Raw genomic sequence first — 17850 nt, forward strand, 5'->3', positions numbered from 1 at the left:
AAGGATCAAAGATCTAAATGTAAGAACTAAAACTGTAAGACTCTTTGAAGGAAACATAGGGGGAAAGTTTGATGACATTGGATTTGACAATGATTTCTTGGATATGACACCAAAAGCACAGGCAGCATAAATAAATAAATAAATAAATAAATAAATAAATAAATAAATAAATAAATAAATTAGACTGTATCAAAATTAAAGTTTTGTGCATCAAAAGAAACTATCAACAGAGTAAAAGGGCAATCCACAGAATGGGAGGAAATATTTACAGATCATATACCTTATAGGGGTTTAACACTCAGAATACATAAAAAATTCCTACAGCTCAACAACACCAACAACAAAAAACAAATAATTTTAAAAGGGAAGAATTTGAATAGACATTTCTCCAAAGAAGACATACTAATGGCAAACAGTTGCATGAAAATATGCTTAACATCACTAATCGCTAAGGAAATGAAAATAAAAACCACAATGAGATAGTACTTCACACCCATTAGAATGACTATCATTAAAAAACATAGTAAGTGTTGGCAAGGATGTAGATAAATTTGAATACTTGTATACTTCCAGTGGGAGTGTAAGATGCTGCAGCTGCTACTGAAAACTGTATAGCAGTTTCTCAAAAAATTGAAAATAGAATTATCATATGATCCTGCAGTTCCACTACTAAGTATGTGCTCAAAAGAATTATAAGCAGGAAATTAAATAGACATTAGTAGACCCATGTTCATAGTAGCCTTATTCATAATAGCCAAAAAGGTAGAAAGAACTCAAGCATCCTCAACAGATAAATGGATAAATCAAACGTGGTATATACATACAGTGGAATACTATTTAGTCTTAAAGAGGAATGAGATTCTGACACATGCTACAACATGGATGAAACTTGAAGACATTAGGCTAAGTTAAATTAGCTAATCACAAAAGGACAGATACTACATGATTCTACTTACGTGAGGTACCAAGAGTAGTCAAATTCACAGAGACAGAAATTAGAATGGTAGTTGCCAGTGACTTGATGGAGGGGCAAAAGAGGGGTTATTGTTTAATAGGTACAGTTTCAGTTTTGTGAGATGAAAAAAGTTCCAGAGACAAATAGTGGTGATGATTGCACAACAATGTAAATGTGCTTAATGTCACTAAACTGTACACTTAAAGATGGTTAAAATGGTGAAAAATTAGTAGTGGTCAGCTGTCAAATATGGAGAGTTTAGGTACAAAAATAGAACACATCTATTGTGCTTGGCAATTTGGGTGACATTTATAATGTCTGCAGGTTAAGTAGAGCAATGGAAGCATGTGTCTGCAGAATAAATAGAAGTTGAAAAGAAATGATGAGGAGGATGGGCATCTCTAGTGAGAAGTTTGGCAAAGTTGTTAAAAGAGAGAGTTTCCACCATGGTAAATTTATTCCAGAACCTCGGGTGTATTGTTACCTCTACAGTGCACTTTCTTTCCCTGGCTGCAGAGTTAACCAACTTAGTAAAGTAACAGATTTCAAAGGGTGGCCTAGGCAATTTATATCTTTTTGATATTTTACTGTAAAAAAATGGTTTCCCTATACTAACACTACTATTGCTAATAAAAGCAATGACTTTTAACTAGGTTTACCACTAGTTTAAAAGTATTATTTTTTATTTTCAGAATGATCTTGCCACGCAGGCATTATTACCTCCTTTGCAGATTAAAAAAAATTAAGTCGAGTAACTCCATGGTCACAAAGCAAGTGTTCAAACGACTGCTTGTGTAATTTGAAGCTAGCGTTCTTGACCACCAGAGTGTGGCTACAGAGTGACGATCGTTAGATCTGCTCACTCACTGGGAGGCAGGGACATGAGACAATGACATTTATCGTGTGACAATCTACCCATGGCACCTTGCACAAATAGGTTCTAGGTGGGTAAACACTACAGGGACAAGAGAAGTACCCATCAAGGACTAAGGCAACTTAGAAAGATGGACGGGCAAGGACATAGAAACCCACTGAATCTGACACACACACATTCCTTTATGGTTTTAAAAAAATAAAAGAAGCTATTAAAGTACCAAAGATATGACCTTTATTCTCCATGGAGCACAGTTGTAGAGTTGCTTTGGGTCTCCCCAGTTTCCGTGAGAAAATCCTGGCTGGCAGGGCCCCCTGATGAAAGAGAAATGACTCTGTGTGAGATTTAAAGCATTTCTAATTTGAAAGCAAACCTAACTGCACATACTACTTACACATACACCATGTGGAAATAATAAATGTACTTATGATGGAAATGTTTGCTTCATTTATTATACTAGGAGTTTTTCCAAGAAATGGAAACAACTGTTAGAAGTGACATTAAATATTTAACTGAGTTTCTTTTTCTTCTTTTTCTTAGTATTTTTTATGAATACATATTTTAAAATATTACTACCACACAATAAAGCACATGGCTCCTGATTTGTGGGGGTATTGCGTGAGCTTAAAAGGGAGAGATTTATCTCCAGAAAACATATGTAATATCAGAATATGACACGAGTGAAAGCTGAGATGTGAAATTGTGTTCTTCAAGAATTTTGAGATCTGTACGAAATAGCCTTCAACCCCTCTACCATGAGATAGAATTTTTCTAAGCTAGGACTTTGAATAGAAGTTCAAGTATGGTAACAGTGACTTAGATTGGGTGGTTGTTTTCTGAAGTGGGTGACCAAATAACTTTAAGTTTTCAGGGTAAAATTGGAGAAAGCCCACCCTTTGATGGACACTGTTAGGCAGGAAGATTTGAAAATGTAAATACATTTGTGAGGAACCCACCCATCCCTGAAATGTGTGAATTCTATTTAAAATACCAGGAATGTGGTATTTTATGTTGGGGTATGAACGATACAGGAGTTAGCAATGCTGCATCACAAACCATCCCAAATTTCTGTGACTAAAAACAATAAACATTTATCATTGCTCATGATTGGGTTGATTGTCAGTTTGGGCTGACCTCACCTGGGCTTCCTCATGAATGTGCACTCAGCTATGGGCCAGGAAAACAATTTGGCTGATATTGGTGGGGCTCTCTTACTGTTTGGTGACTGCTTTGTGGCTGGGCAGTCATGGATAACCTCAGCTCTTTTATTTTTTATTGAAGTATATTTGATTTACAGTGTTGTGTTAAGTTCTGCTGTACAGCAAAGTGACTCAATTATACATATATATATATATTCTTTTAAGTATTCTTTTCCATTACACTTTATCACAGGATATTGAGTATAGTTCCTTGTGCTATACAGTAGGATCTTGTTGTTTATCCAACCTATATATACTAATTTGCATCTGTTAATCCCAAACTCCCAATTTTTCATTCCCCCACCCCCTCCCCCTTGGCAACCACAAGTCTGTTCTCTATGTCTGTGAGTCTGTTTCTGTTTCGTAGATATGTTCATTTGTGTCGTATTTTAGATTCCACATATAAGTGATATCATATAGTATTTGTCTTTCTCTTTCTGACTTACTTCGCTTAGTATGATAATCTCTGGGTCCATCCATGTTGCTGCAAATGGCATTATCTCATTCTTTTTTGTGGCTGAGTAATATTCCATTGTGTGTATATATATATATATATATATATATATATATATATACATATATACACCACACCTTCTTTATCCATTTGTCTGTTGATGGACATTTAGGATGGATAACCTCAGCTCTGTTCCATGTGATCTCATCATTCATTTGGCTAGCCCAAGCTTATTGACATGCTGGGTGATGATTTCAAGAGAGTGAGAAACTCTTCCTTCCTCTGCTTCACTTCCCTGCCTCCAAACATACATACATACACACACATACAGACACCCACACACACTGGCTGAAAATTATAGAAAGTTGAGTAAGCAAAATTTTACCAGAAATAGGATAAATGAACACTGCAGGGATAAAAGTCATACATAGGCAATTTTAACACATCTTTCTCCAATAGAAAAAGCAGGCAAACATTAATAAAACTAAAAGGGAAGATTTGAACAATTTGTTTAATGAACTTGACCTAATAGCCATGTGTGGAACACAGCACCCAACAACTGCCAAGTACATATTCCTTTCAATCTACATGGGGCATTTATAAAAATTGACCTTATACAGGACTACAAAGAAAATTTCAGAATATTGGAGTTAAGTTTGTGGTTAGATTTAGGGTTAAGGTAAGTGTTAGGTTTAGGCCAGAAGTTAGGAATAACTCTATGCTTATTTTTAAGTTAAGGGTTAGCTTTTAGATGTAGGGTTACTATTTGGATTAGGTTTAATTTGGATTAGTGTTAGATTTAAGATTAGGGTTAACATTAGTTTTAGGGTTAGAGTTGGCACCAGAACTAATATTAGGTTTATGGTGAGGATTATTAGTGTTGGGATTTGGGTTAGAGTCAAAGTTAGGACTAGGTTTAATGTTTGTCTTAGGGTTGGGTTTGTAGTAGAGTTAAGGGTAGTGTTTGGTTTAAGACTGGGATAGATAAATAGGCCAATGATGCAAAACTGAAAACACACTTGATTTATAAAAGGTGGCACTGTAGAGTAGTAAGGAAGTATCTTTTTAATGGCAGTCATGGGACAAATGGATACTACAGGGGAAAAATGATTTGGAACCCCTACTTCACATTATTCTTAAAAATCATATTAAATTGGAGTGTAGTCCTAAATGAAGAAACAAAACAAAAACAAAATAGAGATTTTAGAAAACAAGATATTATTTTCCTGACAATGAGGAAGGGAAAAAATTTTAAGAAAAAAAAAGATTGATAAGTTGTACATGAACAACTGTGGTTAATCCAAAGTCACCATTAAGAGAGTAGAAAGGCAAATCACACGTGGGAGATGTTTCAACACATACAGCCAAAATGACTTGTCTTGAGGATAGATAAAGAGCATGTATAAACTAATAAGGAAAAGAAAGACAATCTAAGAGCCAAAAGATTTAAATCGATCCTCAATAACAGTATGCAGATTTGTGAGAGAAGGGAGCAATAGAAACTTTCAAACGCTGCTGGTAAGAGAATAAATTGTTGCAGTCACTTTGGAAAATAGATTGTTGGCATGAGTTCTAGTTGAAGATATATAGGCCTTATGACCAAGTAATGCCATTGGTATAGGGAGCAATAAGGATATAAAATTGTGTACTTATGTACACAGGGACAGAAGTTCATGAATATTTATAGTAGCCTTGTTTTGTTTTTAATAGCCTGAAACTTGGAAATAATCCAAATTGCATCATCGGTAGAACGGATAAACAGAGTGACTGAAAAAAGCCAGACACAATAGAATACCTAAAGACTGGATCCTATTTATTAGGGCTCAACAACAAGAACAATTAAGCTACCTTGCTTAGGGTTGCATCCTTAGATAGCAAGGGGGTGATGATAATAAGGTCAGAAGAAGCAGTGATCAGGAAAGTGGGAGACTTCCACAATGTTGGCCATTTCATAATCTGCATAATGAAATATACATAGGTATTTTCTTTACAATAATTTATTAAATTGTATGTTTTGGTGGACTTTTTGGTAAGTATGCTATATATCACAGCCAAAAGGTTAAAAACTGTATTATTTTAATGACTACACTGCATTTCAAGATTTGGACTTAACAATATTTTATTTAATGATTTACCTCATTGCTAAACATTTACATTGCCTTCTCTTGTTTCTCCTGCTCAAAACAGTGTTTCTACAGACAAATCTTTATGGATATGTTTTTTACCGGTTTGTCAGAATAAATTCCTAGAAGAAAGACTGGGCCAAGCCATATGGAGTTTTAACATGTTCTTGATATAAAATTTTTTCCAGAAATACTGTGCAAGCTGCATTCCCCATAATGTAAGGATTTCTGAATCATTGCACAATTGCCAGTGTCAAATATCATAGTTTAAACAATACCTGATTGTTTTAATTTGCATTTATTTTACTTCTACCTAGTAAAATGAAACCTTTTTTAAAGTAGAGCATAGTGTTCAGATTGAGGGATCAAGAGTCAAATTGCTGAGATTCAAATTCTGGCTTTAACACTCACTCACTGTATGGCTTTGGGCTTGTTACCTAATCTCTTTGAGGGTCAATTTCCAAACACGTATTACAGCAAAAGTTGTTGTGATAGTTAAATAAGTTTATCCATGTAATAAATAAAGCACACTTCCTGGCACATTTTAAGTCCTCTGTAAATTAAGTGTGTGTTAGATGAAGAATTGGGGAGACGGAGCCCTGGAGGGAGGAGGGAGCAGTGGAGGAGGCTAGGAAGGAGAGGAGATGGAAGGGAGGGAAAGAGAAAAGAAGGGAGTGATGGAAGGAAGGTGGTTGATGGAGGAAGGGAAAGATGTTTTGGGGGGAGGGAGGAAAGAAAGGAGGAAGATTTGGAGATGGGAAAGTACGGGCTGATGGAGGAAGGTCTGAGGGAGTGATGGATCAAATGATAGAGAGTATGGTAGAGGTTACCAGTTCTCCATTCCTTCTTGACAACTTCTAATCCCTTCAAGAATTCAATTTTCAAAGTTTAAAAAACAATGCGGAGATAGGCTATATTGTTGTCAAGTGCAAATGATCAAGGCTTTGGAGGCGGACAGTCCTGGTTCTATCACCCTTTAGCTATGTACTCTGGGACAAAGTCCTTTCTGAACTACCTGTATAAAATAGAGCTGGTGGCATCTAATGTTCAATGCCTATGTAAGAATTAATTAAGATACGGGACTTCCCTGGTGGTCCAGTGGGTAAGACTCTGTGCTCCCAATTCAGGGGGCCTGGGTTCCATCTCTGGTTGGGGAACTAGATCCCGCATGCATGTCGTAACTAAGAAGCCCGCATGCCACAACTAAGAGTTAGCATGCTGCAACTAAGAGTCCGCATGCTGCAACTAAATATCCTGCATGCCACAACAGAGATCCCATGTGCCACAACTAAGACCCAGCACAGCCAAAAATAAATAATAAATTTAAAAAAATAAAGTCACAGATCAAAAAAAAGAAGAATTAAGATAGTGTATATGAAGTATATATCTCCAGGCCTGGCTCACAGTATCTCTCCAAAAACGATAATGTTCTCCTTAATGTTGCTGCTAGACAATAGCTCAGAAAGTATTTGAAGCGGCTTAAAATGTTGGCCCTAAAATTAGCAAATGTCAAACATCAGACTGAGATAAAAAAATTCATCATCTATTAAAGGGACATGTGCCTGTAAATGTATGTATGCGAGTGTGTGTTTGTCCATTCAGAGTAGAATGGAACAAAAAGGGTAGATAACATGAGAGAAATGGGAAAGTGCTCCTTGACTCATTCTGGGCGTCAGGAAAGTCACGGAAATGCTCAACACTCTCCAGCAGTTGAGCAGAATATGGAGGACACAGTGGCACAGCCTACGGCTGAGAAGGTGAGTAGTCTCTGACCACCATCACCACACCCAAGAAAGAGCTGTGATTACCAAAGCCAAGAAAGTCCAGTGTTAGACTAAGGAGCCCTGGAACATGAGGCCATTTCCCTGAAACATCACATCCAGCAACACAGACCACAGATTAGTCAGGTAACCTCATGGAGACATTATGTTCAATATGGCCATTTGGTTCTGTAAATTCAATCCCAATGCCAAATTCCATGAAAGTCCTTTATTAACCAAGAGTTAGACATAAGGTATACCATGCTCTTTTTCAGTGGTATTCCAAATATTCTCAAGAATAGTCAACTTTAAATAAAAGTGAGTACCAAAAATATGAAAGCAAAGGTCAACATGTGAGTATAAACAGGGACCTTACTTCACAGTGTCAGTGATGCTAGCGAAATTATTGAATGACTTAGTCAAGCTTGTCAGCCTACCTGCCATTCCTACAAGTTCTATTCATATGTCCTAAAAGCTCATCAAGCCTAATAGAAGAGAAAAGACACCAGGAATGAGGTTACATAAAAGAAAAAGACAGTGTGCTCTCCAGGGAGCTACAACACAGTCTATTTATGAACAGTGGTAAAGTTATACAATGTGAAATATGCAGTAAATATATAGAAAGTTGACAAGGAGGATAACAGACCTGATAGATGAACTTCTTTCCCAAAGTTCAGAACAAGTGATGGCTCTGGGGTCTGCTGAAAATCCTTCTACTTTTTTGGCCTAAAAAAACATCAGGCTCAAATACTCAAATGTTTTCCCTCCTGAGACAAATTACCTCCCTCAGCTATGGTGTGACCTCCCCTTCTCTTAAAACTGGAAAGCTGGTTACTAAGTTAGCTTCCTTTGAACCTGTTTACATGAAAGCTACTTATGAAATAATTTAATCCAGTCAAGCTGATAATAATAGCTTTCAAGATTAAAACACAGTAATAAGAAAAGTGAAATCAAGGGGGATTCATTAGTCTAAAAATGATTTTTATCTGTGCTGTTAATATGCTGTTTGGTCTTAGCTTGCAATGATGACACTTCCTTGAGACGTTAAAGGCTTTCATCTAATGTTCTGCAATTGCTATAAAAAATTTTTTTGCAGTGGTAGTATATGGGTTTGAAGGCATTTTTTGTAGCAAAAGGTGCTTACACTTTATTTTTTTTTCAATTTGGTTGACATTGGAATTTTTAAAAATTTTTATTGGAATATAGTTGATTTACAAGGTTGTGTTAGTTTCATGTGTACAGCAAAGTGAATCAGTTATATATGTACGTATATCCTTTCTTTTTTAGGTTCTTTTCCCATAAAGGCCATTACAGAGTATTGAATAGAGTTACCTGTGCTATACAGTAGGTCCTTATTAGTTATCTATTTTATATATATTATTGTATATATACCAATCCCAAATTCCCAGTTTATCCCTCCCCCTCCCCCTTATCCCCCGGTAACCATAAGTTTGTTTTCTACATCTGTGACTCTATTTCTGCTTTATAAATAAGCAGATTTGTACCCTTTTTTTTTAGATTCCACATATAAATGATATCATATGATTTTTGTATAAATCCTCTGACTTACACCACAGTTGAAGGAGATTTTTAAGATTTTCTCTGATGGTATTAATCCGTGAGCTCTATAGACATCTAAACTCTAACTTAATTAGGAATGCAAGCCCAAAATAGCATTTGGCTCAGAAGTGAAATGTGTGAAAGTTCTGTGTACACGGGTTTATTTTCATAAACAGAGCTGGCAAAGTCGCTTTTGAGGCAGGAAGACTTTTTTTTTTTTTTTCATGTGTTTCTCTGCTGCTTCCCCTTGTTCTTCCAGATTCTGTCTCCAGACGAGCCTTTCCACTGATGAATGCTGATTGTGTAAGATCTGAATTGCGAGATAATTGGTACTGTGCTTTGTTAAACTAGCCAAGGTATTTTTTTAAATTTATTTTTATTTATTTATTTTTGGCTGTGTTGGGTCTTCGTTTCTGTGCGAGGACCTTCTCTAGTTGCGGCAAGTGGGGGCCACTCTTCATCGCGGTGCGCGGGCCTCTCACTATCGCGGCCTCTCTTGTTGCGGAGCACAGGCTCCAGACGTGCAGGTTCAGTAGTTGTGGCTCACGGGTCCAGCTGCTCCGCGGCATGTGGGATCCTCCCAGACCAGGGCTCGAACCCGTGTCCCCTGCATTAGCAGGCAAACTCCAAACCACTGCGCCACCAGGGAAGCCCCAGGAAGACATATTTGATGATAACAAGGTGATGGGCGATCCTGTCTTTATATGAGCTGTGACCAAAAGCAGAACAAATTCACACACACACACAGATAAAACAGACAGAAGTTTCAGCGTGGAAAGTTGAATGATCTGAATGGGAACACAATTTTCTGAATGGGGGAGGTTGTAGTCTCTGACTCATGAATTCCATCACAAGTGTCCTTTAACAAGTACCAAGATCATTTGTATTCTGGTCTTCCTATGCAAAGGATTGTGTTTTAAATTTTATTGCTATTTTTCATAGAAAAAAGAAGTGGAGAATAGAGGAAATGAGTGGCTGACTGGTCCCATCTCACTGGAGAAGAATAAACAATATTTGAAGTGAAACCAAATTTCATTTTTCCCTTCAGTCTTTATGTTCCTTAAAACATTTATGCATGTGACCATTCTTATTTCTGCTTTAAAGCGAAAATAGACTATTGTTTATCTTTTATTACTCAGCTAATTTGTAGTGATTTTAGAAAATTTGTGCAAAACAGGAAGAAATAAAAAGAAAGTAAAAAGCATCCAAATTCCTCTCATCATCACTCTATTAACGAGTTAACCATTTTCAATATTTTAAAGATCATCTTCCTAGATACGTTTCTAGGCTTAAACAGACAATGTCTATATAATTTACATAAGTGGTATTATACAAAAGGAAATGTTTTGTCACTTGCTATTTCACTCATCAATATGCCAAACACATCTATCTAGTTCAATAATACAGACATACCTCATCTTTTTATTATTACTGCATAGTACTCCATTGAATGTATGAGCCATATTTCATTTTGCCAGTCTTTAACTGATAAACACTTAGGTTGTGTCCAATTTCTCGCTATAGCAAATGGTCCTGCTATGAAAGTTTCCAAATGCCTTGATTGCCTTCTGCTTCATTGCCCAAGTTCTTGATCTTTTTAGGCCACTTTATCATGTCATATTAAAATCTCGCACCCATCCTCTGAGAGAATACATGCACTGGAGACAGACTAGTGGGTCCGAATCCTAGGACTCTGACTCAATGGCTCTGTAGTTCTGGACACTATTTTGTATGTTTCTGTGTCACAGTTTCTGAGCTATAAAATCAAGATAGTAATATGCACATCCTAAAGTGCTGATGATCAAATAAAATAAACCATTTATAATGCAGAGCATATGTGCTCAATGTATTGCAACTACTGTAATTATTGTTAGCTTCTCATTCACAGTCTCTGAAAAACACATCTGAAAACCATTTCCCATGTCTTCACAATCTTCCCTACTCAAGATTTCCAAATTACATCTTTCACCCACTTGCTTCTTCCAGGCTTCATTTCAGGTTCTAAAATTCCTGGAAGTCATTTATGCTGGATGTTCTAATGTCGAAGAAATTCTATACAGATAAAACTGTCACCAAATGACCATGGCACAAATCCTTGGAGTCATAATTTATAGCTCTTTCTCCTGTAGGCGTGTTCAGTCACTCACAAATTCCTTCCAAGTGCTCATGTTTCCTCCATGGCCTCCATACCCATCTCTCTGTCCAGCGCCCTATTTCCAGCCCAGGTCAGACCCTGGTGGGCTCACACTCAGACAATGAATTTAAAACCTCTTTTAGGGGAACAATGCTTTCCTCAAATGACGTGTCAAATGGAAGTCCAGTACAGTAGGCAAGTCGAACCATTGCTGCTGCTACTGAGTCAGGATCTAGAAACCTGGAATGCCCCCCCCTTCCCTTTCATCTTCTCCAGATGTGCCCCCAAATAAATGTGCTAATCACTGCTATGGAGACAGGAATTCCCCTCCCAGTTGCCACTTGCTTTTCCTCCAAGCTCTTCTGCGAACAGGAGAAAATATAATCAATGTAAAAATATTGCCCTGGTCATGGCATTCCCCTGACCGAAACTATATGCATAGTTCCTTGCAGATTTCCTCACTAACATTCAAGTCCCTCCTACAAAATCTAAATTTAGCCCCAAGAAATCTATCAATTGGTGTTTGCCAATGTAGCCAAAGGGGAATCCACGCCGTCATCTTATTCTTGCACATCCTGAGTGGGGGTCGATGCCCTCAAGGGCTTGCTTCCCTCCACCCACATATTCTGACACCCCACGGAGTCTTCGGGAAATTGTTAAACTCTGCCTCCTTCATGTTGCTTCCACAATCATTATGAGGCTGCCTCTTAGATTTGAGCCCCCTTTTCTCTGACCTGTGGAAGTATCATGTATTTCTGGATATTATCTCAACCACCTTTTTGTATGAGAATGTGTTATATTTTCTAAAACTGGAGCCTCATGCATGTTTGGATTTCAGTCATAGTAGCTGATATCCCTGGAAGCAATGTGCTCCCATAAGGCAAAATTTAAGATGCTATGAAGCATTTTAGGGCTATGAATATCACTACTGGGCACTTTACTTTCTATTTGTCACCAACAATCTCTCTTTGGGGCTAACTATTCAGTCCCTTGTCACACTCTATTGCCACTATGGTTACACCACTGTGAAAATAAACATTTGGTTTTCTTTCATTGGGAAAAGTAATGCGTTTATATAATAAAAAATACAAATAGTTTCCAAAAGTTATACAATAAAAATATGTCCTTCTCACCCCAAAGCCCTTGTCCCTTAGTTCTGTTTGAAGGCTTCCACTGTTAAAATTTCTTAGTGGTCATCTCACAATCACAATTTGACTGTGGATGAAAAGCTTCCATTCCACTGTAAAATTATGTTTCATTTCTCTGTACAACCTCCTTCTCATCCATGAGGATCACTGCAATCAAAAAACAAAATCTCATCCATACTCCCCACTGAGGCATCTCCCCAGTTTTGACATTTGTTAATGAGCCTCATTAACCCTTTAACTAGACTCAATCTCCTTCTACTCCCAGTTTAATGTCAGATCAGCCCTACTATAGCCTCCACTCCCCAAACACCTAGAAGAAAACTTTTGACACTAGGATGCATAACTAACAAGAGCAAACCCCATTAAAATGAGCTCATCCATGAAAAAAAGTTTCTTATTCTGTATTTAGAAATGAAGGAATATGAATAAGGCTTTCTTGACCTGCTTGTATATAATTTAGAAGTTCTAGATAAGAGAAAGTGCAGAGGAACTAGGGGCAAGTGAAACACTAGGGCAGGGTTACTTTAAAACAACCAGTGATGGGAAATTCTGGCTGAGTCAGGATCTCTGGACCAGGTTCAGGAAAAACACAATAAAACTCCCCATAGCTTGTATGGATGCACCTACCTCTTCCCACATACACCAATCAAAGAGATTCCATGACCAGTTTCTGAAAGAACTGCCATCCCAGGCCACATACCTTCTCTGCTTGGTATAGGAATGAAAAGGCTGGATTCACAGATGTCCACTTGCTGAAACTATAGGAAGGTGGGCTCTAATTACAAACTGGCCCAAACTGCTTTGGTTTTGAGATAATTCAGTTGGCCAGAAATGGATGAGCTGAATAACCATCAACTGTGTTCCTGACAACTTCAGTGAACCAGAAATTTTATTTCTCCAATAAATTTAAGCAATCTATGCTTGCTCTTCTGTAACATGAAGAGGTTGAATAAGACAATCTCCAAGGTCCTTTAAAGCTCTAAAATACTGTTAACAACATTATGTCAAGTGACTGGACAACAGTTATATAATAGGTATTTACCCTACTGAGTTTATAATCAAATGTAACTCACATTTTGGAAGTTTAAGGATCCAGTTCTGAGGAGACTAGGAGGTCAGCTGTCAGATTGTTGAAAGTATTGCTAACACAACATGGTTTAGCTCAGTGCTTCTCAAAGTGTGGTCCACAGACCAATAGCATCAACATACTAGGGAGCAAATCCTCAGGGTTCACTCTAGCCATACTGAATCAGAAATTCTCAGATTGGGATGCAGGAATATATATTCTAACAAGCTCTCCAAGTGATTTTTTATGCTCACTTAAATTTGCAAAGCAATGCTCTACAATGAAGTAAAAACATGGACTATGGACTTTGGCCTAGATTTGAACACCAGCTCTGCCTCCTATGATCCAGAATCCAGGGTAAGTTCCTTAACCCCTCTGAGTTTCTGTTTCTTCACCTACAAAGTGGCGATAATAATAACTTACAAGGTTGTATAGGGATAAAATGAGATAACATGTTAAACAACTGGTACATAATCAAAAAAAATGTAAAACTCCCTTCCCGATTGAGAAGAAATTTCAAGAAGGAATTCACAAGTATTCTTCTTGGAATATGGATTTTACAAACCTTAGGGAAACAAACGTCGAGAGCCTTTGGAGGGTAAAACCAACTACCCAATAGAAATATGCATTTTGGGCATTCTAGGTAGTTTCACCTCTCATAGGGCATTCGAGGCACACCCTAGGAAGAAATCTCTGAGACTGTTGGTCTCCTGCTGAGTGGTGCAGAGACCATGCCCCAGAGTGGGCTACACACTAGATGATACATTTGACAGAAAAGTTGAAGTGGATGACAGCAAACATATATAAATAGCTGCCTATGATGCCGGCTGTCAGGTTTCTGAACCGCAGGAAGTAGACATAAGAAGTCCTTGCAGTAACTGAAAAGTCAATAAACTATACAAGAAAATGGCACAGGAAGAAGAGAAGAGGTTTTCTAAGAGACTTTCCCATGTCAGAAAAAAACACAAGTGAGCATGTGCTGAGATTTGCACGTGATCTGGAAGCATTTTTATTGTGTGTCAGGAATGACAAATCTCACAGATGTATATTTGCCAATAGAGAACATAAGAATTCACTCCATGGATGGAAGGCAAGAATGGGAGGGTTTTCATGATCTGTCATAATACTTCACTCCACCAGGAACACAGATATAGAAATGATCATTTTAGGCATCAATACACAAAGGCAAGGATAATATCTTAGAATCAACAGAATGAGAATATTACAGCCTAAGAGACCTTCCTGGCAGAATAGGAGAAACTACTGACTGCACCCAAGTCCTCTGTTCAAGTATATTTTAGACCTTCTACTAAACTTCTATCTGTTCTCACAGTCTTCTGGACTAAACCAAGATGGTGCAAGCTTATACATATGATGAGGCCCAATTAAATGGGAGGGAAGAATCTATGATAGTTACACTTACTGAGCATCTACTAAACAGTGGGCAATTTGAATAGATTGTTCAATTTCTCACAAGTCTGCAACATAAGGGTTGTAAGCCTAATTTTACAGAAGAGGACAATTAAATCTCACTTGATGCCAGTCAAAGGTAGAGACTAGGCTATGAGAAAACTCACCTGACCTGCTGCTCCCCAAACTCTTTACATCATTCAATGACAAGCAAATCCTACAAGAGCCACCTTCTGGCAAGAAGTTTTTCCCCAAAGGCTTTATGTAATCTCATCCAGGTGAACACTGGAGACTGGAAGGACTGCAGATACTGGTAATGTTCTGAGAACGGAAAATTAAACAACAACAAAAAGAGCTGAGCCATTCGATTTGTCTTCCAAATCGATTTTTGCTTGCTGAGGCTTGAAAGGCAACTTGTTTTTTTTTTTTTTTTTCATCACCATTGAATGAAGCTATTTGTTAAGATGTGTTTATTAGACTTACATAAGAGCTCTTGGCCAAAGAATCAAACTTGAGTGAATGGGAAACAATCTTTATGATCTGTGGCTCTACCATCTTAACCATCACAGTGAAAGCTTTCATCAGCACATCTAATTTTTAATTTCTGTAGATGAGGAGGCAGCAGAATGAAAATGGATTTTAAAATTAGACACTTTTTTTTTTCAAATCACAGGTTTGCCTATGTTGAAGTATAACTTTCACAAACTTAAGAACACTAATTTGATAAAATATATAGAGAGCATGAGTCAAAAATTTATTTAACTTACTAATAAGGGAACCAGCAAGGTGGTAAAGCTGGTTCAGAGAGAATTTGAGAGATTGAGTATATATACAGACACTGAAAGAATGCTGAAATAAAATTGTTAGGTTAGATGCAAAACTGGCTAGTGTCCCACAGGTAAAAAGACTAAAAACTTTGGAGTTTTTTGTTTGTTTGTTTTGTTTTGTTTTGTTTTGTTTTTTAACACACAAAGCATTTACATCTCTATCAGACAAAGCTCTCTGAGTTTAACAAGTAACTTCAAGTCTGGTCCCTAATTAGTAGTGAATAGTAATGCAAATAGAGGTCAAAAACTTTTTCTGTAAAGTGCCAGATAGTAAATATTTGAGACTTGTGGGCCAAATGGCTATCTGTGGCAACTACTCAACTCCACCACTGTAGCATGAAAACAGTCATAAACAATACATAAACAAATGAAAAGGGTTGTGTTCCAATAAAACTTTATTTACACAAACATGCTATGGGTCAGGTTTGGCTGGTAGAGCAGAGTTTGCCAACCCCTGTCTTAGAGAATTAAATCATCCTGAGTGGGCCTATCAGACAATGTTCCTGCAGGATTTTGAAAGAATATGCAGTGATCTTTTGTATTATCTCCAAGGTTTGGGTAATTTTTCTTAGTGGTGCCTAGTTCATTGGACCTTAGCCAAGTTACTCATTTTCTCAACTTTCATTTCCTCATTTGTTGAATGGAGATAATTTTCAGGAGTCCTCAGGCTATTGTAAGCATTCAGTGGGTTATTGTTCAACAGATATTTATTCCTTCCAACCTCCATTTTGTTCTCATTCTCAGTCGAAAAAGTGAGAGATGATCTCAAATTGTCTCTCACAAAGTCTGTTTGAGAAAACAAAACAAAGCTCTTTGCTTAAGTTGTAGGCAGACACCAACTGGCTGAAACAGCAGGAGGCTCAGGGAGTAAAGAACAACTTGTCCACAACTTTTCTTTTTCTCAGCCCAACACAGTCCTGCCTGTGATGTTCAATTTGGTGGGGGATTCTTTGGCCCAGCCAATACAAACATGGACTCAGTTACGACTTGACCTCCTAGCCCAGATATGACTAGAGCTATAAGAACAGTTCTGGAGAATGAAACTGCAGCCAGCCAGTGGCTCAGGGATTCTTACAAACCAGGAAGCCACCAAATCCACCAGTCCCCCTTATTTCCCCAACTCTGTGAAGTTAACCAGTGCACGTGACAAGCTTGAGTGACAAGTACATGGGTGGGGGTGAGGGTCATGTGGATAGTGATAAGGAAGGTGGAACTGGGTTTTATCCTAGAAAGATAATAAACCCATAGAGCTTTTTTAGAGAAATATATCGACTTACTTAGGAAGATTTCATCACGCAATGCCCTGGACAATGAATTCAACCAGAAACATGATGGGAGGTAGATCTGTGAGGAAGGGGGATTGGGCAGAGAGAAAATCTGACCCATGGTGCAGTTATAACAGAGACCTCAGCTGACCCTGTGGGTAGCTCTGGGGCTGGGATTGTCTTCTAAGTTGTCCCAGTTGAGGCAAGTAGGTCAGACCCTTGTGTCTCTGCAGTAATCAGGCATGATCTTGGGAGACACAATTCCCTACAGCTGAAGGAAGTTCCAATGAGGAGGAAAGCTATGACTATCAGTATCTATTGCTCCCAGCACCTAGGGGATGGGTACATCGCTCCTGAAGAGTAGCCACTGTGCCCATTCAGAGTGGATGGGGCGTTACATTTTTTCTACTACATTTCACCTGTGGGGCTAAAGAGAAAGTACACTTATTTATGCTAATTGTTGATGCTGATTACAGCTTTACCTGGTTATGCTCATAGCAAGGTCTATTAGTTATCTATCACTGTACAATGAATTACCCGAAAACCTAGTGGCATAAAACAACAAATATGTATCATCTCACAGTTTCTCTGAGTCAGAAATCCAAGCATGACTTAATCTGGGTGCCGCTGGCTCAGGGTCTCTCGTGAGGCTAGAGTTAAGGTGTTGGCAGGGCGTGCTGTCATCTCAAGGCTTGGTGGATGCAGGTCTGCTTCCAAGCTCACTCACACAGGTGCTGGTAAAAGGTCCTCACTGACTGTTGGCTGGATGCATCAGCTGCTTCTCATGTGGGTCTATATCTAGGACTACTGGCAACTTGGCATCTTTCTGTCCCAAGAGCAAAGATCTGAGGGAGAGAGGGAGGAGGAGGGAGAGAAAAAGACAGAGAGAGAGAGAGAGAGAACCCATGACCAAAGTCAAAGCCTTTTTATAATCTAGTCTTGTAAATGACATCCCATCACTTCTGCTGTATTCTATTCCTTAGAAGTGAGTTAATAAGTCCAGCTCACACTCTAGGATTGGGGATCTGAACAGGGCTTGAATGCCAGGATGTGAGGGTCATCAGGGACTATATTA

The sequence above is a fragment of the Eschrichtius robustus genome, chromosome 16 (assembly GCF_028021215.1).
Source record: "Eschrichtius robustus isolate mEscRob2 chromosome 16, mEscRob2.pri, whole genome shotgun sequence".
NCBI lineage: Eukaryota > Metazoa > Chordata > Mammalia > Artiodactyla > Eschrichtiidae > Eschrichtius > Eschrichtius robustus.